General features: G+C 31.0%; 1 protein-coding gene across 1 annotated transcript in view; it reads right to left on the minus strand.

Moving 5' to 3' along the window:
- LOC143058467 (alpha-1,6-mannosyl-glycoprotein 4-beta-N-acetylglucosaminyltransferase-like) overlaps positions 1-24,430 on the minus strand; it is a 35,504-nt gene extending 11,074 nt beyond the window's left edge. Inside the window, exon 1 of the mRNA XM_076231951.1 lies at positions 24,352-24,430. The gene's annotated coding sequence lies outside the window, so the exon portion shown is untranslated. The remainder of the gene's footprint in view (positions 1-24,351) is intronic.
- Between the last annotated feature and the right edge of the window lie 2,377 nt (positions 24,431-26,807).

Raw genomic sequence — 26,807 nt, forward strand, 5'->3', positions numbered from 1 at the left:
TTGTAATCATTAGAATGACATTAATGATTGTATATGTTGTATCCATAATCGGTAATAGGGTGCGACTTAACGAAGCAGTATTCTTCATACTAAGGAAATTACCACAAAAGTCAAAGTATTTTTACTTACAGTTCAGTAAAATGTTAAATCAAGATGAACAGTAAATAACTGGTAGTTTGATTCGATTTAAAAAGAATATAAACGAAATCTTTTAAATTACGTTCATATATCATCTATCATAATTGGTTGTTTTGTTAAAATGTTGTAGGCGTATATTCGGTTCAATGGTTGTATTATATCCCTTTTTGGTCACAAAGTATAAGAAGTATTTCAATTGAGATATTTGACCCGAAGATCATTTTTAAAAGATGATTTTTAAACATCAAAATCACATGTTTTTTTTCTTCAATCAATTTATAGTTCGTTCAAACATATAAAATATTCATCGCACCGTTCATTTGATAAATGCATTCGCGTCAGTCTTTGCTTTACGATTTTTGTTTTAAACATCCCCAATTCAGTTTTTTTTTATCATACGCATGCGACTACATCACTTTGATAAGTATATCATGTATATACACATATAGAAGGGAACGTTACTTATCTGCTCTTGCGTTTATCTGTCCATTGATTGTTGTTTCTTCTTGTTTAAGATTTGGGTGAAAACTGATTAACAGATATATCTCAGTTCAATCCGGGCAAATAAAGTATACATGATTTGAAAAGTTATTCATAAATAATATAATTCATAAAATAAGGGAGTATTACAGTTCCGGTCTTATTGTCCATCTGTATGTTTACTTGGCGTTTTTCTTGTTTAAGATATGGTTTAAAATTGAAAAAAAAATATTACCCAGATCAAATGAAATTATATCTATTCATCGAATGGATTATATAATGCACAGAGGAAGTTACACATGACGCGCACATAAAAATGATAATCATGCGTGATATCTACAATACTTATCTAAATATACTATAAAGAGATGTGGTATGATTTTCAATGATACAGCATCCAATGTAGTCTAAAAAACGTGGTTTAAAAATATTCGTTTCCACTTACAGAGCAGCAGGCCGCATCTTGGCCATTTTGTTTATATATATTATCGATTAACAAATAGGCGGGAATTGATACCCTCTACATTTTTCATAGAAAAATAACAATGATTTATAACAGTTTCACTGTATGTGATAAAATTATTCGAGAAAAACAATGTGATCGTTAGCGATCACAACTTTATTTTCTCTTCAAAGAGAAACTAGAGAGTTTAGTATTACTGGAAACAAATCCAAAAAACAAGAAAAGCAAACACCAAGAAACAAGCAACTCCAAATTAAAAAAAAATCTTATCTGCTGACCCTTCCGGAGCACCTGGTTATTTGTGGGGTTCGTGTTGTTTATTCTTTAGTTTTCTATGTTGTGTCATGTGTACCATTGTTTGTCTGTTTATCCTTTTCATTTTTAGCCATGACGTTGTCAGATTTATGTGTTTGATTGCCCCTCTGGTATCTTTCGTCCTTCTTTTAAACTAGTTAATATATATTTCCAATGGAATTGAATAACGCTTGAAGAAACGTGTTTAGCCAATTTCTTTAAATATTTGTTTTCGTAAAAGATGAATATGATTTGATTTCTGACCGTTTTAGTATTTATAATAAGTAGACAAAATGATTTGGATTTAAGGAATTATGAGTCAGCGAAGGCATTCAAAAAGATATCATTTCCTATAGACAGCCATAAAAGGCCACAACATGGCAACATGTAAAAATAATTTTAAAAAAAGTAAAAAAAAAAAAAAAAAAACCAAACGGGTAAAGATATGGCTTGAATTGTGACAAAACAATAAACAATAAAAATATATTAGACTGAAAACAAAATCTTGATTCATCAGATTGGAACTAAACACAAATAAAAAAATTGCACTAGGAAAAACTGCAAAAAGATTCGTTCTTAGAATAAGCCAATTTACTAAAAGCTATTACAAACAAAAAGCATTATACTCTTTTTTTATTAAATAAATTGATAAAAAAAAAATCCTACCTTTTTCTAATAAAATGATTTCCAAATGTCACTTTTTGTAAATGTTCAAGTTTCATAAAATAATTCAGATATAATCACAGGGTGTTGGTTTCGAGGGTCAAATGAGTTTGCTTGAATTTAAAAAACTCATTCACATTTCATTCATTTATATTTTCTCACGCCAGTTATCTAACCCATAACATTTAAATAACACTGTGGTTTCGTTTTATCTGGTTTTTTTTTATATTAGTTATGTAATTATATATTAAGGGCATCCGATACAGTTTCTCGATTAAATGTCATTTTTATAAATTTGTAATATGTTGTAGGCCTTGGCGAGATATAAAATAAAACACAAAATAAAACATAGGTCACCGTGCTTGTTTTCGAGAAAATTGAGGCTAAAAATTGGGGATTTATGTAATTTTGTAAAAAAATTAGGCAATGTTAAATTTTTTTTGGAGCAGATATGTTTCGTCGTAAATTATTAAGATCGGGTTCAATCTGAAGCTGAGATAAGTGACAAAAAGGAAAAAAATAAATCACTACATGAATAACTATACAGTTATTCAAGCCTTGCTTGTCATTGCGGACCAGATGCTCAAAGTGGTATTTTTTTAAACCTAAAAAAAAAAGAAATAAACTGTTTCTGAAAATGTCATTTTTATGATTTTTCTGCATAAATTGCATTTTGACATTCTTTCTCCAAATCCCAAATAAAAAATATAGGTCACCGTGCTTGATTCCATGATAAATGCGATTTATCCTAAAAATTGCGTCCCCCCTTTGTAACCTCAACGTTAGCGCTAAAGTGCACGACGTCGCTGGCAGACAATTTCGACGTTATCTCTGCAAATGACCGGAGACATTTTTCAGATGTATAAATATTGCTTGTAAGATGTGTAAATTACTATCTATAAATTGGTAATATTGTTTCCGGAAATAAAATCCTGTGAATAACAAATCCCTCTATCTGTTTGTGGTCTAAGTGAGAAATAAACATCTCAAGAAAAGTTAAAACGGACTGTTGATAATTTTTACGGCTTTTAAAATTAAATACTCGGCAATTTAGAACTTGACATACAGGTACATTTACTGTACACACTCGTATAGTATTTCATACCGTATGTTGACCTCTAGATTTATTTTGTTTTGTTTGGTGGGCTGCTGTTTCATTACAAATAATCCTTTAAATCCTTTTATTCACGTTTTAATCACTGAGATATCCGGTTTTGTTGATACGAATTAAAAGTTAACGTTGTTTGGACAGTAAATCAAATTAATTAAACGCGAATTAGAATTTACGTTAGTACGTAAAACATTTTGAATGCGAATTAAACTAATTCGAATTAGTTGCATGTAATGCGAATCGAATTCGAATTACACGTGAACTCAGCATTATCCTGCGAAAGGAACTTCTTTTTTTGTACATAAATTGTAGCACATAAATTAGGCCGTTACTTTTCTCCTTTGAATTGTTTTACATTGTCATTTCTTGATCTTTTATAGCTGACTATAGGATACGGGATTTGCTCATTGTTGAAGACCGTACGGTGACCTATATTTATTCATTTCTGTGTCATGTTTGTCTCTTGTTGAGAGTTGTCTCATTAGCAATTCTACCACATCTTCTGTTTTATGTGGTCAGAAAACAAAAGCAAAATCTTATAAAGGAGAAGTCTTTAATTTGCTTAAGAATGCGTTTGTCCAAACAATGAAACTATAACTTTGATTTTTGTTTTTTTGGCAAATACGATTCGATTAGTTGCGGTGAAAATCCTTCTCTCATAGCGTTGGTCAATAACTATATATTTTTTTCACCATATAACGCGTACATAAAATATCGCACGTCCATTCCTCTGTCTGTCCTTCTGGTCCTTCTGGTTAATCACATTTTTCAAGTATACAATTCTTGTTAACTTTTTATAAAACTGATATCGTATAGACACGCTCGAAAATCAGTGCATATCAACTATTCTTTAAGAGTTATGCCATTCGGAAATATTGATTATATTGGAAATTGCATTGTATTTGCTGTCATTCCGTCATTTCTCTAATATATTTATAAAAAATATTAAAAAAAAAAAAACCAAAATAAACAGTTGCGCTACGAGCGCATACGCCCGTCGTCTTATGATTTTGAATAATATGCTGTACCATGTTTACGACGGACAGACGGACGCGGGCATTTGTATACCATAATATGTCCCGTCAAAATATTTACGGATGTATAAACATATTGTTGGCTATTGCCTTTTGTTAGATTTAATACGTGCAACGTGGAAGAAATAAGAACTTTGTTCTTTTATAAAAGTTGTGTCATTGTTTATATTAGCGGCGTTTACCTACATTTTCCGTATTAGTTTTAAAATATCATTGGTTTCTTGTCATGTAATAAAATGTCAATCATGGATGATGATTGATAATAAAAATGATAATTGACATGCAACAAAAGGGTCAGTCGACTTGAGATTACTCACTTTACGATATTTTGTTGAAGATCTCAAAGAAACAGTAATTTGTTTTATTTCTTATAATGTTATTAGACTGTTATCCTTTTAGAATCGAATGCACTAATATTAATGGCGTAGAAGTTAGCATGCGGGAGAAAGAAACAGAAATTGGAGCAGAAATTGGAGCATGAAAATTCCACATTACGTTTCTTATTACGGAACATTACACGCATTACGTCCCGCAAAAAGTGACGTTTTGCGGGAATTCGAACGCTTAACGTCGCGCCAAGAGTTAACTCCCTTGAAACTGTATCGGATGCCCTTAAGTCAACCAAGGTCGTGACTTATTTCAATCATCTTATTCAATTATTTTAATACATTATGTTAGATTTGTAATTGATATGTCAACAAGCATCAGACATTCTTCATTAAAGAAATATTCAAAAGAATTAAAAGGGTGTGCTGTGAAATCATTTTGCATGGATTAGCGTTATAATGCACATGAATAAAGGCAGAAGTAGTTAACCGCTGTTTAAAAGTCACAAATCTATTGAGAGAAAACAAATCCGGACTACAAACTAAAACCGAAGGAAACACTCCAGAAAAAAATGGAACAACAGAAATACTGAATTGCAACAAACATACATAAAAGCATGAGATGAAAATAAGTTCGATATCTATGTGAGAGAAGTATAAGAACTATTTTTGTTTTGGGGGAACAAATGAAGGTTGCACTTTGTAAATACAGCTGTTTCTGACAACACGCCTCTTTTGGGGAGAAATAGAATATTCATAGAAAATTAATTTTGTTTACATACTGGTTCCCAGTTATGCTCTCTGTGTTCCATATCGCAGAGACAGAACTGGGGAATGTTACCAGTAAATAAACACGTGCATATTGTTTACATTGAAATCTGTGGTAACCTTTCATTCGAGGTAGGGGTAGTTAAGAAAATAAGTGTAAGTTTCAACTCTGAGAAGTTCGGGGCATATAAACGTTGAAAATATGCCGCACAGCCCTATATTTTGACCTTTGAAAAAAATTGTGGTGCAAATGAACTTTCAATTCTAGGATAAGATTTTTTTCAAAACTTCATAGTAAAAGTGGTACAGTTTTAGCCGTAAAAGGAGTTCCTATGGGAAATTGCATTGTCAATATTTACAGAAATGCAACCTGAAAGACTAAAATTGGAAAAGGGGAATCGTAATCGATTATGATATTAAAAAAAAGATTCAAATTTATATAGCTTCAAGTGGAGATAAAATTGATATATTCATTATCAGCCCTAAAATTATTGAAAATTTATTAAAAACAAAAGGAAATTTAAGTACATTGCAAATCATAAGCAAATTATAGAAATTATTGTTATACATAATAAAGTTTTACGGTTTCTAGATTATAGGTTCAATTTGGCAATTTCCCGCTTTTCATTCTGAACTATTGAACGTTAAAAATTATAATCTAATACAAAGACACAAATTTACATTTTTCAAATTTTCAAAACAATGAAGCGGTACGGCAAATTATTTAACGTGACCCTGTAAAGAATTCAAGATATCAAAAGAAATTGTTTATAGTTTTATAAAACAAGCAATTAAATTACAAAAACAAAATATGAGAAGACAAACCATAACAAATGATTACATATGAACCGAATGATAAAGGGAGCTACCATTTGATTTTTATGGGGGGGGGGGGGGGGGGGGGGGGGGGGGGGGCTAGGATAAAAAATTTTGTCCTGCATTTGTTTTAGTTGTAATCTCTGTCCTGCCTTTTTATTTTTCACTCTATTCGGTCCTGTTTTTTTTTTATTTTTAGTTTATCCTGACTTTTTATACATAAATTGTCAGACTGATTTTTATTTTGCAAGTGTCTCATCCTGCCTTTTTTTTTTACTCAAAACTCCTGTCCTGCCTATTTTTTTCAAATTTCATCCTAGCCCCCCCCCCCATAAAAATCAAATGGTAGCTCCCTAAGTCACGCAAACGCCACACAAATGGTGTTGAATCAAATCCTCTGGAAAGGTAAGGATTGTTGCTTATCGGTGGCAATACATACCATGTGGTTTCAAACATTTATTCAATGAAAATAAAGCAATTTAAGCCTTGTTATATCTATACCATTTCAAACAAAAAGTTATAATCGGATATCTTATGTGATATACACATAATAATTAAGTTTTGACAATGTACAACATGTGTTTATAAAACGCATTAAAACAATAGTTTTCAACATACCTTATCACTTACTTAATCATTCCATTCAAATAGGCACTCCTATCTTAGTTTCTTTATATCTATTCAGTATGAAATTTTAAAATACTAGAGTGCGACAAATAGAAGAATATATTTTCATATTAAGGAAAATACTACAAAAGTCCAATTATTTTTACTCACAGTTCAGTCAAATGTTAAATCAAGATTAACAGTAAATTCCTTGTAATTTGATTCGATTTGAAAAGAATATAAACGAAATCTTTTAAATGTCGTTCATATATCATATATCACAATTTGTTTTTTGTTATAACGGTGTAGGCGTATATGCAGTTCAAGGATTATTGAGTTTTGATCAATAAGAATATAGGAGTTTTTCAATTGAGATATAAGTCCCGAAGCATTTTTAAAAGATGATTTTTAAACATTAAAATCATTTTTGTTCAATCATTTTATAGTTCGTGCAAACAGAATAATTATTCATTGCCAAAGAAACTATTTGCTAATAGAAAACAAAATTGTAATAACACAACAGAATTACAGATAGTTTTTTCTCACACCATTTATCTGATATGATTAATGCATTCGCTTCGGTCTTTGCTTTCATATTTTTGTTTTAAACATTAACAATTTAGTTTTTTTATCATATACATGCGACTTCATCGCGTTAATCATTATACCATCTATATAAACCTATAGAAGGGAACATTAATAATTTGCTCACGCGTTTATCTGTCTATTTTGGGTGTCTTTTTCTCTGGTTTAAGATTTGGGTAAAAAAAAACCTGAATAACAGATATTAAAGGTGCAATCTAGGCAAATGAAGTATAATTCTTCTTCATCGATAAAAACAGAGTGCATTATATTTCCGGTCTTATTGTCCATCTGTATGTTTACTTGTTTTTTTCTGGTTAAAGATTTGGTTTAAATTGAAATAAATATATTACCCGGATCAAATGAAATTATATCTATTCATCGAATGCACTCTATAATGCGCAGAGTTATGGAACATGCCGCTTTCATAAAAATGATAATCATGCATTTTAGCTACAATAATAATTTAGATATAATACAAAGAGATGGGGTATGATTGTCAATGATACGCTATCTTATGAAGTCTACAAGACGTTGTTTAAAACACTCCTTTCCACTAACAGAGCAGCAGGCCGCATATTTTCTCCTTGAAATGTTTCTACTCCACTAAATTTAAAGAAGGGTGATATGTATTTCTGGTGGAAATGCTTACATTCAAAGCACCTCATGGGGTGTCCAAGTAATACATTGCTCACACATTTTGGTCCAATATAATCACATATTCATTACGGATTTTTTTAAAAAGGTAATTAAATAATCAAAATTACAGTCCTGAGTTATCAAATAATCATAAAATATTTGGTCTGGTAATCCAATAATCACTGAAAAAAAAGACAGAATATTCACATAATAAAAAAAAAAACCAAGATGAGGATCACAAACCTAAAAAATGTCCGCTCCTCTGTTTTAAAATAACAAACGTTATCAAATACAGTTCCAAATGATAGTTTATAAACATTGGAACTTAAAGAGCAAAAAAAAATAAATTTCTATGTCTTCGTTTTTGAGGTATAATCAATTAAAAAAATAGGCGCTAAATGATACCATCTAGACTTTTTATATATTTAACATTGACACCTTTTTTCATTTAAAACTTTTAAAAATAACAATGATTTATAACAGTTTGACAATATGTAAAAAAAATTATAAGAGAAAACCAATGTGCGTGTTAGCGAGCATAACTTTACCTTTACTTTGCCTCTTAAAGGAAAAGCTAGAGTAGCAAACACCAAGACAAAACCGACTTCAAATTCGAAAAAAAAATCTAATCTTAAACTAGATAATATATATTTCCTATGGAATTTGATAACGTTTGTAAGATACGTGTGCAGCCAATTTTTTTAAATATTTTTTCGTATAAGATGAATATAATTGGACTTCGGACCGTTTTAGTATTTAAAATAAGCAGACAAAATCCAAATGATTTGGATTGAAGGAATTATGAGTCAGCGAACGGCTTTCAAAAAGGGTAAGAGGCCCTAACGTGACAACATATAAAAATAAAAAAACGAATAAAACTGTTAAACATATGGCCTGATTTATGACAAAAAAAAAATAAGCAATAAAAATATAATTGACTGAAACCAAAGTCTTGACTCATCAGATTGAAACGAAAAACAACCCTAAAATTTGCATCAAGGCAAACTGCACAAAGTTCTGATCAAAGAAAAAATCGAATTTATATTTCATTCATTTAAATTTTCTCACGTCAACTTATCTATCCTATAGCATTTAAATAATACTTTTTATCTGCTTTTTTAAATACTGTAACTGTATTTTGAGTCAAGCAAGGTCACAACTTTTTTCAATATTCTTATTTAATCATATTCATATAATATGTGCGTTTTCTAATTAGTATTTCAACAAGCATTAGACGTTCTTCATTAAAGAAATATTCTTAAGAATTAAAAGGGTGTGCTATAAAAATCATTTTGCATGGATAAGTATTATATTGCACTGTTCAAAAGTCATAAATCGATTGAAAGAAAAAAACCACGGGCTACAAACTATAACCGAAGGAAACACATCATTACCAGCTTCAAAATTATTGAAATATTATCAAATGAAAGAAAACAAAGTCACAATGCATATCATATGCAAATAATAAAAAAACATTATTAAAAATAATAACGTTTTACTGTATTTAGACTATATTTTTAATTGAGCAATTTTCCGCTTTATTATTCTTATCCATTTACGAACTTGGATATCATTACTTAATACACAGACACATTTTTATATATTTTTCAAATTGATATCAAAACAATAAAGCGGTACGGCAAGTTATTTAACGTGACCCTGCAAGAGGGACTGCTTATCTTTTTATTTAAAAAACAATTAAATGACAAAATCAATTATGAGGAGACAAACAATAACAAATTGGTGTGTTTTCGTCTGTTTTAGTTTGTTACCCGGATTTGTGTTTACTTTATCGAACTATGACTATTAACAGCGGTATACTACTGTTGCTATTATGTATGCCGATTACTTTGAAATAAAAATAATAAATGGAAAAAGTATAGTCTATATCATTTGTTAACTTCAGTAAAAGATCATTCTTGATAAAATTTTTCTACAAAAAAGTGGTAAAATTTAGAAAATTTCTTTCGTTTTATCAGGTTATATGTGGTGCAGAATCAGCTTACCCTTCCGGAACACCTGAGACCATCCCAAGGTTTTGGTGAAGTTCGTGTTGCTTATAAATTTCCTGTTACATAACTTTGAATTTTTCGAACAACTTAGGATTTTCTTATCCCAGGAATAGATTACCTTAGCCGTATTTGACACAATATTTTGGAATTGAGGGTCCTCAATGCTCTTCAACTTTGTTCAAGTTTTGCTTTATAACTATTTTGATCTGAGCGTCACTCATGAGTCTTATGTAGACGAAACGCATGTCTGGCGTATTAAACTATAATCCTGGTATCTTTGATAACTAATCAGTCTTGCCTGTTTGTCTTTTTCTTTTTTAGCAATAGCGTTGTCAGTATAGATTCGATTTGGCACTATCTACAATTCTTGATAAAATTGTTCTACGAAAATGTGGTATAATATAGATAATTTCTTTGGTTTTATCAGGTTATATGTTTAGATATAGACTTGTTATATGGTGTGTTAACTTATCTATGTATTTAAAATACAGAGATCCAAGAAGTTTCTTAGAGATATTAGTAGCTATTGGTTAGATATTGACAAAAAAAAGATATACTCTTTATTTAAACTTTTTTTCTTCATAAAAATGTTATAGAATGATCTAAACACTCAAGTTATCGTAACAATATAACAAATTAAGTCGTAAAATCAACGTTCATCACTAAATGATCCTTCAAAAATCATAAAATAGTGAATTGCTTCCTCCTTTAAATAAACTGGTTAGCTTCATTGCTCTTAAACGAGTCAATGACATTCTATAATGTAAGTAATTTTTTTAGGCATTCAAATGGATAAAACCAGAGGATTTCGAAAATGTGACAAAAATTCCAAAACATGACAGGCAAACATCCTTAAAGATAAAGATATCTTTCACGGTTATATCAAAAGATAAGTCAATGATCACAAACAATATCACATTCAATTTATAAACAAGAACAAGGAACACGACAGCTCTTTAACACGTCCCAAAGACGATTACGAGTTACGAAGAAGCGTCAGAAGTTCTTTTTTCACTATTGGCTCATCCATTGTGTGCTTATGACAGTTCAAACCCTATTAGGAGTGTCCATCCGATGAATTTAAAAGAGAGGAAAAAGAGTATGGTTTTGTAGTTGCAACATATTAGAAAATTCAGTGTTATTTATGACAAAGATCATATACCACAGACTTTCTATGACTTCAACGCAACTATTTAGAACTGTTGTTCAATGATTTTGTATAAAATTTCACTCTCTATCTAGGAAATTCGGAAAATGGTATTAAATGGGAAATCTATACTCATTATACTCCATATGCAGATACTTATTTACTCGGAATTCAAAAATCGAAAAATTAAAATTATCTCTTTTACGTTAAGTTATGATTTATTACGCCCATTTTATTTTTTCTTTGTGCATGTCAAGATAATAAAAATTCATTATATTTTTGTATCTTTAAATTCGATTTCAATTGAATGAACTAAATGACCATGCTATCTCATAATATAAAATAGATGCTCGGTAAGAACAGACGAACATTTCGCTCAAATTGAAATACAAATTGCAAGTTAAAATATCAATAAAAAAAAATAATCTAGCATCTTCAAGATTATATGCCTTCGGTTTTGTTTTTGTTCAAATGAGAAAAGGAAAACAGAAAGGTTACTTTGATACATTTTCAAGCGCATTAACGAATGATAAATATCCGATTTAGTGCTTATTGTAGAGATATATGATTATATATCTATAAACTTCATCACGACAAAAGCTCAATCTGCTGATGAAATATTTCAAACGCATACATCTTGACACTGTTATTTTCAACGGCCTTAGAAATGAATCTATGGTCAACAGTAAGATAAGTTTAGGTAGTTCAACGTCGATTTTGATTAGCCATGCACAATTCTGATTTCTTTGAAAATGCTGAAGTCATAAATTCTCGATAGAACCATTCAATTCTGGTCAAACGTATTAATATTCAATGTTTGTTCATTATACTATTTTATAAAGTATTTAGCTCAATTTAAGCATAAACCTTATTGGAAGTCACAATGCATTTATATAATAAAGATTGTTCATATACTCAAATGTTTAAAAATAGTTTTCTAATGATAGCAATGTTTGCTACCGTTTCATTACAACGCCTTATGTTTTATTAGTCTAATAAACATATTGTAATATAATTTATCTTACCCCTAATAGATTTATGAGGATATGATTGGTTAATGGACTACACGTTGTGACTATGTATATTTGATATAGGGTGTCACATGGTTAGTTAGAATATAGGGCTAGCAACCATATGAGGTTAGTAAGGAGTTAATTCCCTTTCAAAACAAAAAGAAGCCACAACCCTTTATAAAAACAACACGATGTTGATGAAAAATCTGAAAGGATTCAACAGACGAAGAAATTGACGATGAAAGGTTGAAATAAGTTCATAAAACATAATTAAAGCAAACAAGTTGTAACTGTTGGCATAACGGAGTTACATCCCTGTCCAAAACAAAAATAATAATTTCTGAAATGATTCAACAGACGAAGAAATAAATACATGTAATACACAATTGAAATAAATTCATACAATGAATTTAAAGCTAAAAATTTGTTATTGTTGGCATTTGTTTACTATATAGACAAATGGAAGTATAGGATCTTAATACTAAATATTGAAGACTTGATCGCTTTGATAGGCCGCTAGTCAAAATACCACAAGTGTAGATAGTCCGTAAGATACATTCGTTACACGGTGTGCTAGTGACCTAATACGAGATATATAGGGTCGGTAAATCCCTATATATATCTCTTATTAGGTCACTAACACACTTTGTAACTAATAATCAATCAATATAATTGTCAAGATAAATCATTTCAGATAATTTTATTGATTGCATCTTCAATTTATTTTACAGATGTCAAAATATGCGGATATTTTCTTATTTACATGTTTTGAGAGGGATGCAAGGAGCTTTTTATGTCAATTTATGTCAATTACAATCAATTGCTTAGCTATTGACAAAAATCAAAATATTTACTCTTAATTTAAATTTTCAGTGAATAAAAAGCCACTATGCATAATAATTACTGATATTGATTGATTGATTGGTGTTTGCTTTACGCCACATGAACGCAAAAAGGCTATATCTCGGCGTGAGAAAAAAATGACTCATACGTTCATTTTCAGATGATGATGACCATAGAAACTTTATTAAATTTTTTAAAGAACACTTTAGATTTCCACGCTATTTTGATTTATAAAATTGACATTCTATAAAACAAGTGACTCCGTACCTGGTCATTTGTTTCTAGCACTCTGCAATCAATCTTTACTTCCGTAAATATAATAAGGAATTTTCCAATGACTATTATAGAACTTCCTAACCATTAAAGTCGTATTGAACACTATTTCGAAAAGTTGATGTCATATCACTTAACCATTTTTTGTAAAGATGTTCGAATGCTTCGAATAAACTGAGTCACTCAGTTAAAACGTGTGTCCTCATCTACCTTGCATCTTGTTATAGCAACTCGTTAAAGTGATGTCAATGAATCATAGAAGATAGCTTAAACCCGGATTTATGATGATACCAGGGAGACATTCAAAATCATAGATCGAAAACAAACGGACAACACTATTGCTAAAAAGACAGACAATTAGGCGAGCGCCAAAACAAGTTTTCGGAGGTTTTTAATGCACCTACCTAACACACGGCTATATGATATATCATTTGAAAGGTATTTTATCGTACATTCAGAATTGCCTGGTCGTCAAATTGGGAAATGGTCACATTTTTTTAAAAACGGCAAAAAAAGGGGGAAAAATATATGTAATAATTTGAGGATATTGTTCGAAAAATGAAGTTTAAAAACAAATTCATCTGCAATATAATATGAAATATATCATTTGATAAACTTAAGTCTATCTAATTTTTGTTTCTGAAATAAAATTTCATAGAAAAAAGTGTTTAAAATGAAAAAAATCTCGTATTTTTGTGAAAATCATAATTTTTACGGGTATTGACGCAAAACGCTCGCTAATATTTAATTTTGCATCGAAAACACACAGTTTTATTGGTTTTATAATAATAACATATATAACTAGTTTTTTTAAGTTCTAATGTCTCCCCTAGCATGCTTTTTATACCGACAAAATATTGATCAAACTATATTAAAACATCTCGTAAATCTGCTTAAAAACGCATATTTACCATGTTTACAGCACAGTTAAAAATATATGTTATTTTGGTCTCTTGTTAGCTCGACAGTTTAATATAAATACATTATGGTTTAATTGTCTTAAGCTTGCCAACCACGTCTAGGTCGAAGATCACCAGCAAGGTTTTTTTTAATTTTTTTTAATTTTGTTTTTAATTTTTTTAACTACCACTATCATCGCATACGGAACTTAAGTACACAACCATTTATTTCAGCTGGTATAGTTATAACAAAAACACAAAATTAATAGTAATATACATATTAACATTATATAACAGTGAGGCAAATTAAACTCTATGTTGCCCCTTTGCTCAAATGCTCTTTGGCTATTAGTCAATGATATCGTTTTTATCTTCATCATCGTCATTCATTTGATCTTCAAGGTCAATGTCCTCTTTAGAATATATAAGTTTGCAGGTATCACTACCATGACATGGACAAAGCTCAGTGCAAGACAACTGCTACATATATATTTCCCCTTGCAAGAACTTAAATCTTGCAGGAAATCAAACGTCAGCATGCCTAAAAGTAGACTGGATCCGGGCCATGTGAACTCTTTTTCCATCCGTATTCATAAGGAAACAAAGGATTTGGGTGATCGAGATGTAAGGACATCCAAATATTCGTTTGAAGACATGACCGCAAAACATGTTCTTTGAGTGCAGGTTTGCTTGGTTTCAATCGCTACAAACTTGTGTCTTTGCATGTTGCAAGTTTCACACGTAACTTGTATAAGTCAACATGTGATGAAGCGAATTTGTCTTTCATGTCTTTTGGGTCATCAAAGCTTGAAATAAGCTTTCTGGCTGCTGACAACGATGTGGAAACTTACACGGAGATTTTCTTATCAACTTAAATACAGTCTTTTTGCCAAACCCAAATATAGCGGAAGTGGTATCACAACCAGTTAAAGCATGAACTGCAGGGAGAATGTTAGCTAGTAAAGGTGAAAGAGATTTACTTAACTCACAGATTGTTATGTACCTTCTACAGTCCCTAAGAGAATTAGCTGACTCCGTCAAAAACCACATTTGTTCAGTCGACACAATTAAGAACCTTGAAATAATGAACACAGAGCACAAACACATGTGTAACGGAACACTTGACTATGATTCGTCCCCTTATATTCAACAGCTGAAAGATTTTATCAGAGTGTATAACATGAAGCGAGATTCTTGTGTCTGCTTCTTCGTGCTAACAGAAAAGGTCTGGGAGATCGATTACATGCTCATTAGAGAGTTGACGCACTATATTTCTGAATTGGAAAATGCACCGGCAAGAACTAAACATTTATTTTCCTCCTGGAACATATCAGACAAATTGCTGCTCAGATAATTACCAAGGAAAGTAATCAGAGCTTGCTTGTTTTTGTTGTTTGATAGAAAAATATATTCCAGTCTGGAACAGTTCGGCCTTCAGCGATAATGATAAACTTTTTGCGTAGTTGTTGTTGCCGATCGTCTATGTCGCTCTAGATTTTATGGAATGTTCAGTGTCATAGCGATCGAAGACATCAACAACCTTGTGTATGAATTTAGAAGCATGATTATACCTGCTTAATGTAAGATTTGGCTAAGTCTCCAAATGTGGACATCCTTTTAACATCAAATGACTGAACTAAGCTCATTCCATCTCTTATTAGTACGGTAGCACTGTGGTCGAATGGAGGAATTTTAGGGACTGATCCTACTAAATATTCCAATTCATGGGCAAAATCAGACTTATTCGTCTTCCTCATGAAATATTGCAGTGGGAATGGGACAAATTGGATAGGTCAAAACAGTTTTCACAGATACGTCATCTCTACATTTAGTTAGAGATAGTGCACGTCTAAACACAAGCTCGGGATTCAAATGACCTTTTACAACTTGCCCAGATTTGCATTTTAGTTGTACTTTGGGGTTCATATCTTTAAAGGTCTTCAGTCCTGATCTTTGGATGGGATGGTAAAAGCTACCTGCCTTGTTTGTTGATAGAGATGACTCAACAAATATCTTCATTCTAGTTCTTCCAGTTTCAACTGATTTTAACAGTGACTCTTCAATGTCGTAACTTGCATGTAGACCAGTTGAAATGTTAATAAGCTGACGGAGGTGATTATCAACATCAAATGGATTTGTCATATTTTCTGTTATATAAACAATTAGATCTTGTACATGTTTTCCATCCCTTTTTCATAGCAGCTGGTTTTGCTTCATCGTGACATTGGTCATCAACCTGAGCAAGACACGCACGTGCTATCATTGCCGATGTTATCTGACTAAACACATGCCTTGTAAGATTCCATGTTATCAACAAAGCATTCTTTCTTGATAAACCAACAATGCCTCTTATGTATCAACCTCACTCACAAACAACCTAAACACATCATATTGTCTTTGCCGTACAGCATTCATTAAGGTTGTAAAACCTCTATCAGTTGGCATATTGAGAGTCTCTTGTGTAATATTTTGACATATTATACAGCGTTACCAATTTATGGACATGCGACCTCGTTTCGTTGGAGGTGGCGCACTTTTCACAAGACTAGGACACTCATCCATGATTTTAGAGAAGTCGTCCAACATTTATTATCCATCATTGAGCTTCGAAATGTGTCGCAATCTTTTCAAGGTATATGAAATTTATAAAAACAAAACATCTGAGAGTTTTAAAAAGTCATTGACACTGACAATCTTAGAAAATATGATAATTTTTTTTACATTTTAGGGTTGGTCTGACAGATGCCTCTGAATTAACTAATTTTTCATAAAATCTTCTTTTTTTTTGATTCGATGTCTTTTTAGAATGTAGTAAAAGCTATCTTAGATAAAAATGAATAATATATTTACAACAATGCCGATATATTCAATGTTTAATGTCACCGTATAATCCATAGTATTTCGACATGTCTGTGTTCTCGTGAGATTTGCAAGAAACCTTAACGAGAGGCTTTTTCTCAAATCGGCGCTCGCCTATAATAAGACTACACAAGACACAACATAGAACACTAAAGACTAAGCAACAGGAATCCCAGCAGAACCTGGGTGTGATCTCAAGTGATCCGGAAGGGTAAGCAGATCCTGTTCCACCGATGTAAAAATGTTAAAATACTTTCTATCTTAATTTAATAAACTTAGTCACTCAGCTAAAACATCAGTCCTCATCTAGCATGCATCGTGCTATAGCAACTCGTTATCGTGATGTAAATAAATCTATTGAGTTTTTATAGAAAATAGCTTAAACCCGAATTTAGGATGATTTGTACTTTTACAATTATTTTAAGATTAGTATCAAATAGGCTTTACATAATTATGCAGATCCTTTCACAGTTGCAAAAATATCAATGACCGCATACATAATACCATATCAAATTGTAAAATGATGAAAATATAGATAATAGTAAGAAAACACCAACTGGTCAACTGGATCACTGATGAATAGTTTTCATGCACTTAAAAAATGCCTAATTTTTGAAAATGTCTTTGATATTCACATGAAAGTGTTTTCCATGTACAATCCTGAAAAAATAAAAAATCTTTAAAAAACCTGCAGCCCTTTTCACAAAAACATCTTAAGTGTACAATTTATCGTCTAAAGTCTAAAATATTCCTTGACAATTCAACTAAATAATTTTATCGTAAGATTGATTTTTCACTTAAGATGTTTTGTGAAAAGGGCTACTGTACCCTTAGGTACAGGGTAAAATATTTTGCCCCATGATATCCATGTTTCTTCTCATATAAGACTTCAATAGCTTATCAGGTCATATCAAAATTTAAGCAGATTCCAGATACAGTCTCGATTTGAGACCCAAAGGATACATTTTATACAACTGCAAATACAACGAACGAAAAAATCCGAGTCAGTCTTTCCCTCTATTGTTTTAAATTTTAAAGCTCGAAAAAGAGCTTTATAACCTTTCAATAATTAATCTTCCTTTGTGTCTTACCTAAATCTCTTCTGACTTGTTGTACCAATACTAAATTCTAGAGTTGGCTAATATAACCTAAGTAAATATTTAAAACAAGATATGTGACCAAAACGTAAAAGCGTATTATTATCTAAATTTGCATGGGGATTTAAATTAATATTCACTTCAAGTAATGTTGACCTTAGAGAACCTAAGCCAATTTTGAAAATTTGGTTCAAATACACTTAAGGTTTCCATGCTATAATGTTTAATGAAATTTACATTTTTAAAAACTGTCGAAAGTTATTCCAGCATTTTGATATCAGTTTTAAATGTCTTTACCTTCATAATTAAAATAAAACCTTTTCTATATAAATATTTGTAAGAGCAGTCTTACCAGCTGACTTATATCATAGATATCTAAAATATGTTGGTGTCTTGCAATCGACGTCAATCATTTAATAATCCTTTAAAAATCTTAAATTGTTGAGTGCTTCGGTCGACTACCTGCTATCGTCAGAGTAAAATGCTGTCGTGATGTAGCGGAAGTGATTTAGTCATAAAAGAAAAAAAAACAGTATTAACCCGGATTGCTGATGATATGTACTTAAAAAGGGTAAAATAAGCTGGTGATGCATTTATTGATATTCAACCCTTTCATTTTTTTTTCAAATTCATACGTTACTGATGCGTCTTTTTTTAGAACTTCTGGCGTACATAATATAAGTCTGGTATATTTGATAAGGTTTTCGTAATAAGATTTAAAGATGAATAAGTTCATCTATATATAAAATCTACATTTATCAATCTATTTCGAAGGGAAATGTCTTTAACCATTTCAGAATAAAACAGATGTTTTCCTTCCGTTTCGTTGGTTGATATAGTCGAGCGTTTGGGTTTGTCAGATTTATGAATTTACCCTGAAGTTTGGTATTTTAGTAAATACTGGAGTTTTTTTTTTTTAATTTTGCAGTAAAATCCATTTTAAAGAAAAACTGAAAATTCAAAAAAGTTGATTTTTCTTATATAACTTAAGTAAATCATTAAAACAAAATGAGTAACCGAAACGTAAAAGCATATTATTATCTAAATTGCATGGGGATTTAAATTAATATCTCCTTCAAGTAATGTTGACCTTAGAGAGGCTAAGCAAATTTGAAAATGTTGTGCAAACACACATAATGTTTCAATGGTATAATGTTTACTGAAATTTACAGTCTTAAACACTGTCTGTTTACCTAGTGAAAGATCTTCCAGCACTTTGATATCAGTTTTAAATGTCTTTACCTACATAACTGAAATAAAACCTTTTCCATTTGAATTATTTTAGATCTTTCTTATTAGCTGACTTATATACTATCATAACTATCAAAGTATGTTGGTGTCTTGCCATCGACGTTAATCATTTAGTAATCCTTTAAAAATCCTAAATGATTGAGTGCTTCGGTTGACTACTTTCTATCATCATAGTAAAACTTAATTTCGTGATGTAGCTAAATCTAAGTAGTCATAATAGAGACAAAAAAAAAAAACGGTATCAACCCGGATTGCTGATGATTTGTACTTTTAAATTGTAAGATAAGCTGGCGATGCATTCATTTATCTTTAACCTTCTATGTGATTTGGCCTTTTGATTTTTTATTCATGCATTACTGATGCGTCTTTTTGAGAACTTCTGGCGTAAATGTTATAAGCCTGATATATTTGTTAAGTTTTTTGTTAATAAGATTTGAAAATGAATAAGCTTATCTATATATAAAACCAACATTTATCAATCCATTTCGAAGGAAATATCTGTACCCATTGAAGAACATAACAGTATATTTCCTTTCGTTTCGTTGGTTAATATAGTCGAGCGTTTGGTTTTGTCCGATTTATAAATTTACCCTGAAGTTTGGTATTGTAGTAATTTTGCGGTAAAACACACTCCAATGAAAACAGACTATTCAAAAAGTTTTTCTTATATGACCTAAATTTAGAACCTGGGGATAACCTTATATTCTCTAAAAAGGCATATACATGAATAATAAATACCAGATGTGTTTGCCAAATTTAGAGATATATGTATAGATTAGATAAATAAAACTTTCCAAGATATCATGACAGAGAAAGAATCCTTCTGGGAAATCGCAAAAGCGTATACCATATCATTGTGCTAGGTTTGATAGCAACGACCTTAATTATGAGTACATTGTCAACAGTAGGATTATCAAAATTATCTGTACAAGTAGTCGAATTTATAATAAAATATAGTAAAGTTATCAATAAAGAAAGTGACCAATTTCAGGTTACATGTATTCGATAATCTAGAAAAAGAGTCCAATACAAAGTGACATTTGATGCAATCATCTAAAAACAAAAAAGTGACTGATTATAGGCTAAATTTCATACAATTGTCTATAAAAACAAATAGTCTAATTTATTGTAAAATTATCAAAAAGTGATAAATTAAAGGTTACCTTATATACAATTTTTTAGACAAAGTACCCGATTTATTGTCACTCTATACAATTTTCTACAAAAACAATTAAAACAATTAATCGAATTTATTGTAAAATAATCAATAAAAAAGTGGCAGATTTCAAGTCCCATATAAAGCATTTATGTAGAAAGCGTGACTTCTTAGAGATTACTTCTAATACAATAACCTAGAAAAAATAGTTGAATTTATTTGAAAATATAGTAAAATAAACAGTAAAGAAAGTTGCCGATTTAAGGTGATATTCAATCAAATTAATGTCCTCGATTATGTACACTCATTGACCTTCTTTTGATTTTCTTTTATCGTACTTAAATTGTGATTTTGACCGTTTTATTATATTGAAATGTAAGTTCGTGTACATTTAATTTTTAGTCATTATCTTGAGAACCGAACTCTATGATAAACTTAAAGCGAAGTCCATTTCGCGCATTCGTGAATTAATGTGTTGTTCGATCAATCGTTGAATATATTTCTATAATTAAATTACTTGATTAGTATTTCTCTAAATATCAGTGTACAAATAACTTATTTCAGATATAATACTACTGAATATTCATCATTTTGATACTCTTATGTCATATATCTGAAAGATGTACTTAGGTGAAATAAAAAAAATCTAGAAATTAAAATTGATGCGATTAGTCAGTAATAGTAACTTAGTACGCCAGACGCGCGTTTCGTCTACATAAGACTTATCGGTGACGCTCAAATCGAAATATTTATAAAGCCAAACAAGTACAAAGTTGAAGTTAAATAATAAAAAAAAATGATAGAGTATGGAGCTTCTTTTCGAGATATTTAAGGTTTAGAAAATGGCGGGAAAAGGAAGACTCGGAATTTTGCCTTATATTTATATAGATATTATATGAGTCTCAAATCGAAAGAAAAACAATCTGGAATCTGCTTTGGTTTGGTTAATGGACTTTAATGAGCTTTAATTGGTGTTATAGGTCAAAATAGTTTACCCTGTGTCGTAGAAAAAAAAAAAGGTGTCAGAGTATTGGTTCAAATATGTAAACGTTCACTAAACGCCTTCAGGCCCCGAACCAACCGTGTGAGGGCTTCACGACCAGCTAAGGTAGTTAAAAACCACCGAGATAGATAGATAGATAAAGTGGTATAATGCATAGACTGAAGACTGTAATGACTAACCCCATGAAAATACGCGCGAGTTTGAACTCTTTATATGAAATACGTTTTTGTGAGGATAAACGATCATAAGTTTAAATTTGAATTTTAAAAGTTATGAAATAAGTTATCTTAAGTCAACACAGCGGTCAGATGATTATTTTAAAGAGTGCACCACATTTCGTATGTTATTTCGTATAGATCCTCTACTTCGGACAAAATCTTCAACGTATTTATAAAGAAATAATGCTTCACGATTAAGTAAGTTTGTCGAATCATGTGCATAATGTTCAGCCCGGTATCTATGATGAGTTTATAATTATATATAATTATATATATAATAATTGGCGTACTAAATTATAATCCTGGTACCTTTGATAACTAATTATATACATACACGGTATACGCCTGGTGATTAAGTTGATTTACAAACAATAAAAACAAAGCTTTCTGATTTCGGTTGATTATTTTTATTTACAAAAATAATATCTGAGGGATGGTGTTTAAATTAAGTACTTTGTAATTTTTTCTTCAATACCAACGATAAAGGAGTTTTTTCAATTGAAATATTTAAATACAATTAACAAACTATTTTTTTTCAACGACAGTCATACAAACACATGTAAACACGGTTTTTGTTGCTAAAGTAGTGATTTGGTACTTTTGATAACTATTTACACCACTGGGTCGATGCCACTGCTGGTGGACGTTTCGTCCCCGAGGGTTTCACCAGCCCAGTAGTGATTTTTCTAAAAAGGAAAATTCGGAAGATACAAATGAGATGAAAATTTCGCAAAAAATGGCTACTTTTTGTCTCATTGGCACTCACACCACAACTTCTTATATTTAATTAACAGATAAACTCAAGGGAAATTCAAAACGAAAAATCCTTTTTTAACTGGCAAATCAAAAACTAAAACACACCAAACGAAAAAAAAAACACCTCACATATAACCAGGTGCTCCGCAGGGCGCAGCTTTATACGACCGCAGATATCAAACCCTAACCAATTGGGGCAAGTATGGACACAATATTCAAGCTTGATACAGCTCTGAATTTGGATTGTGATAAAATTTTTGACATAATATGAGTTTTTGACACAAAACAAATGTTAAGATCTTACAAATCTATTGCGCAATATTGTGCAATTAAAGATTTCTTCTTCAAATTTTTCAAAATTTGGAATTTGAGAAATTTGGAAAAAAATATTTGAGAACTACTACCACCCCTTTTTTTGCAATTAGTCCGAAACCTGACATTCCTTTATAGATAATTTACAAGAAGTGTAAGGGAGGTATATCTGAAAATATCCAACATTGTGTGTTAAAGGTTTTTGAATTACCTCCCTTACACTGCTTTTAAATTGTCTTAATTGTCCATTGACCAGAAAAACCTAGTTTTTCCCTAATTTCCAAACATTTTGAGCCATAACCCCCTCAAAGTCATTACTTACCATCCCTTCATGGTATGGAATTTCAGAAAGATTCATACACTTGAACACAAGTTATTGTTTGAAAACTGCAAAAATGATCATTTTGGCCCCTAATTACTTAACTATTTGGACCATAACCCCCAAAATCAATCCCAATCTTCCGTTAGTGGTTTTAAACCTTCTGGTAAAAATATATAGAGATCAATTCACTAAAACTAAAGTTATTGTCCGGAAACTAAATGTGTCTTCGGACGACATGATAGCATTATACGACGCAAAAACAATTTTGCGGTCGTTTAAAAATACATTTCTTATCTTTTAACTAATAGAACAATAATTTTAAATTCGAATAGATAATTATGGCTGTCTTATTCTAAATAGACTGTAAAAAAAAGACGTACAAGGAATTAGAGCTTTGCATAAGAAATTTATTCCTTTATTCAAAATAGCACAAACTATTATTTTTAAAGTCAATATTTAAACAAACTGATTCACATTTCATTCAATTAAACATTTTAGTATATGTAACATGTGTAATATTATCTGTTAGTTAACATTTCACTGATACTTTGTCCTCTTTAATGGTTATTTTTTATAATCATATAAACAATAAAACAAAGCCTTTGATTTCATTTGAATATTTTTATTTAACCAATGATATTCTAAGAAGGGTGTTCAAATGACGTACTTTGCAATATTTTCTTTAATACCAACGATAAAGGAGTTTTGCAATTGAAGTATTTAAATACAGTTAATAAACTATACTTTTTTTCATCACAGTCATACAAACGCATGTAAATAAGTTATTTGTTGCTAAAATAATGACTTTTCTAGAAGGATAATTTCAGTAGATACATTATCAATTTTGCGCCTTTCCCAAGTCAGGAGCCTCTGGCCTTTGTTAGTCTTGTATGATTTTTAATTTTAGTTTCTTGTGTATAATTCGGAGTTAAGTATGACGTCCATTATTACTGTACTAGTATACATATTTTAAGGGACCAGCTGAAGACTGCCTTAGGGTGCGGAAGTTTCTCGCTACATTGAAGACCCATTGCTGGCCTTCGGCTGTTGTCTGCTTTATGGTCGGATTGTTGTCGCTTTGACACATTCCCCATTTCCTTTCTCAATTTTATATGAGATGAAGATTTCGTAAAGGAAAAATCAAAATAATCAATATACTAAACTTCCAGGGAAATTCAAAACGGAAAGACCTTTATATACTAGCAAAACAAAAGCTAAAATACACCAAACGAAAAAAAACCAAATTGTCATATAAGAATACATTTCTTACCTTTTGACAATGAACAATAAATCTAAATTCCAATAGATGACTATGGCTGTCTGACTCTAAATAGATTGTAAAAAATCCATATAAGGATTAAGAGCTTTGCATTTGGGAATACATACCTTCATTCTAAATAGCACATTTTATTATTTTTTAAAGTCGATATTTAAACAGCCTGATTCACATTTCACTCAATTAAACATTTCAGTTAATGTAACATGTGTAATATTATCTGTTAGGTAACATTTCACTGATTCTAGCTTATTGTATGGTTATTTTTTATAATCATATAGTTTTATTTCGAGTCAAACATGTGCGGGATGTTATAGCATCTTATTTGTTTAAGTAAATCAATTATGTCTGCACTTAGCTTTCCAATTGACATTTTTAGATAGGAAGGTTAAATGGAAATACACTCATCATAGATACCAGGATTGAATTTTGTATTTAAGCAGACGCGTATTTCGTCTACAAAATACTTATCAGTGACGCTCGAATCCAAAACAATTAAAAAGGCAAAATAAAGTAAGGGGTTGAAGAGCATTGGGGTCCAAAAGTTTTGCCAAATACAGCCAAGGTTATCTATTCCTGAGGTAGAAAACCTTAGTATTTCAAAAAGTCAAAAGTTTTGTAAACAGTCTTTTTTTTTATTGATATGACCATATCAATGATAATTAATATCAATACAGAAGTGCTCACTACTTGGCGGGTGATACCATCGGGGAATTAAAACCCCAACAAGCAGTGGCATAGACTTAAGGAGTGACTTTATTATGATTTCTATCTATGAAGAAATAACATAAAAAAAATGTGTAACACACTTATTAAAATTGAGAATGGAAATGGGGAATGTGCCAAAGAGACAACAACCCGACCATAGAAAAAAAAAACAACAGCAGAAGATCACCAACAGGTCTTCAATGTAGCGATAAATTCCCGCACCCGGAGAGGTCCTTCAGCTGGCCCCTAAACAAATATATACTAGTTCAGTGATAATGAACGCCATACTAATTTCCAAATTGTACACAAGAAACTAAAATTAAAATAATACAAGACTAACAAAGGCCAGAGGCTCCTGACTTGGGACAGGCGCAAAAATGCGACGGGGTTAAACATGTTTGTGAGATCTCAACCCTCCCCCTATATCTCTAGCCAATGTAGAAAAGTAAACGCATAACAATACGCACATTAAAATTCAGTTCAAGAGAAGTCCGAGTCTGATGTCAGAAGATGTAACCAAAGAAAATAAACAAAATGACAATAATACATAAATAACAACAGACTACTAGCAGTTAACTGACATGCCAGCTCCAGACTTCAATTAAATTGACTAAAAGATTATGATTTCATCATATGAACATCAGGCACAATCCTTCCCGTTAGGGGTTTAGTATCATACCATCATAACATATATGAGAAGAACATAACCCGTGTCATGCCAACAACTGTTTTTTTAATAAATGTGTTTAGTTCCGATGCAAAGACCCTATAAGTGAATCAATATTAACGCCAAAATATGCAATATTTAATGAACTGACAACAGTATCGTAACTATATCCCTACTTATTCAAAGGTTTTGTTAGTTTTTAGGTGAATACTGACACCTTTGTGCTTTATAAAGAATATTTCCATAAAAAATTGGATGTGAAATACCTGAACGTATAAGAAGTCTGCATGTTGAGCTATATTTACGAATGATGTCCTTATACCGATGATAAAATTTAGTAAATGTTTTGACTAGTTTGTGATATCGAAAACTCTGGTGTAATAATTTTTCAGTAATACATAAATTTCTCTCGTTAAAATCTAAAACATTGTTACATACACGAGCGAATCGTTCAAGTTGAGATATATAAACACCGTAAGATGGTGACAAGGGAACGTCACCATCTAAAAATGGATAATAAACGATAGGAAATAAAAAATCATCTCTTTTATCATAAATTACCTGCATGGTATAATATTTGAAAGGTAAAATCACAAAAATACTGAACTCCGAGGAAAATTTGAAACGGACAGTCAAAAGCTCATACACATCAAACGAATGAACAAAAATTGTCATAAAAGTGTAGACCACATGTTAAATGTAACTTCAAATACATGGACAAAATATTGCTGAGTTCATATATTGCAATTCATTATTCCATTTTAAGGAGTAAATTATGTAAAACGTTCCTCACGTCACGGGCACATGACAAAAGCGTGTCCAATAGTAATTTGACATTTTTTATATACTATAAATGAAAAAAGTCATTTAAAAAACTATTTTACTCGTGTGTTGTGCCTATACTAGACTATGCATCCGGAGATTGAGGGAACCGAAAGTTTCAAGCTCTAGAGAACATCCAGAACCGATATATACGTTACTTTTTAGGAGTTCATCGTTTTGCCCCACTTCTTGGCATTTATGGGGATATCGGATGGATCCCCTGCCACTACAGACATTGGGCTAATATTGTGCG

Source organism: Mytilus galloprovincialis, chromosome 14, assembly GCF_965363235.1.
Source record: "Mytilus galloprovincialis chromosome 14, xbMytGall1.hap1.1, whole genome shotgun sequence".
Lineage (NCBI taxonomy): Eukaryota > Metazoa > Mollusca > Bivalvia > Mytilida > Mytilidae > Mytilus > Mytilus galloprovincialis.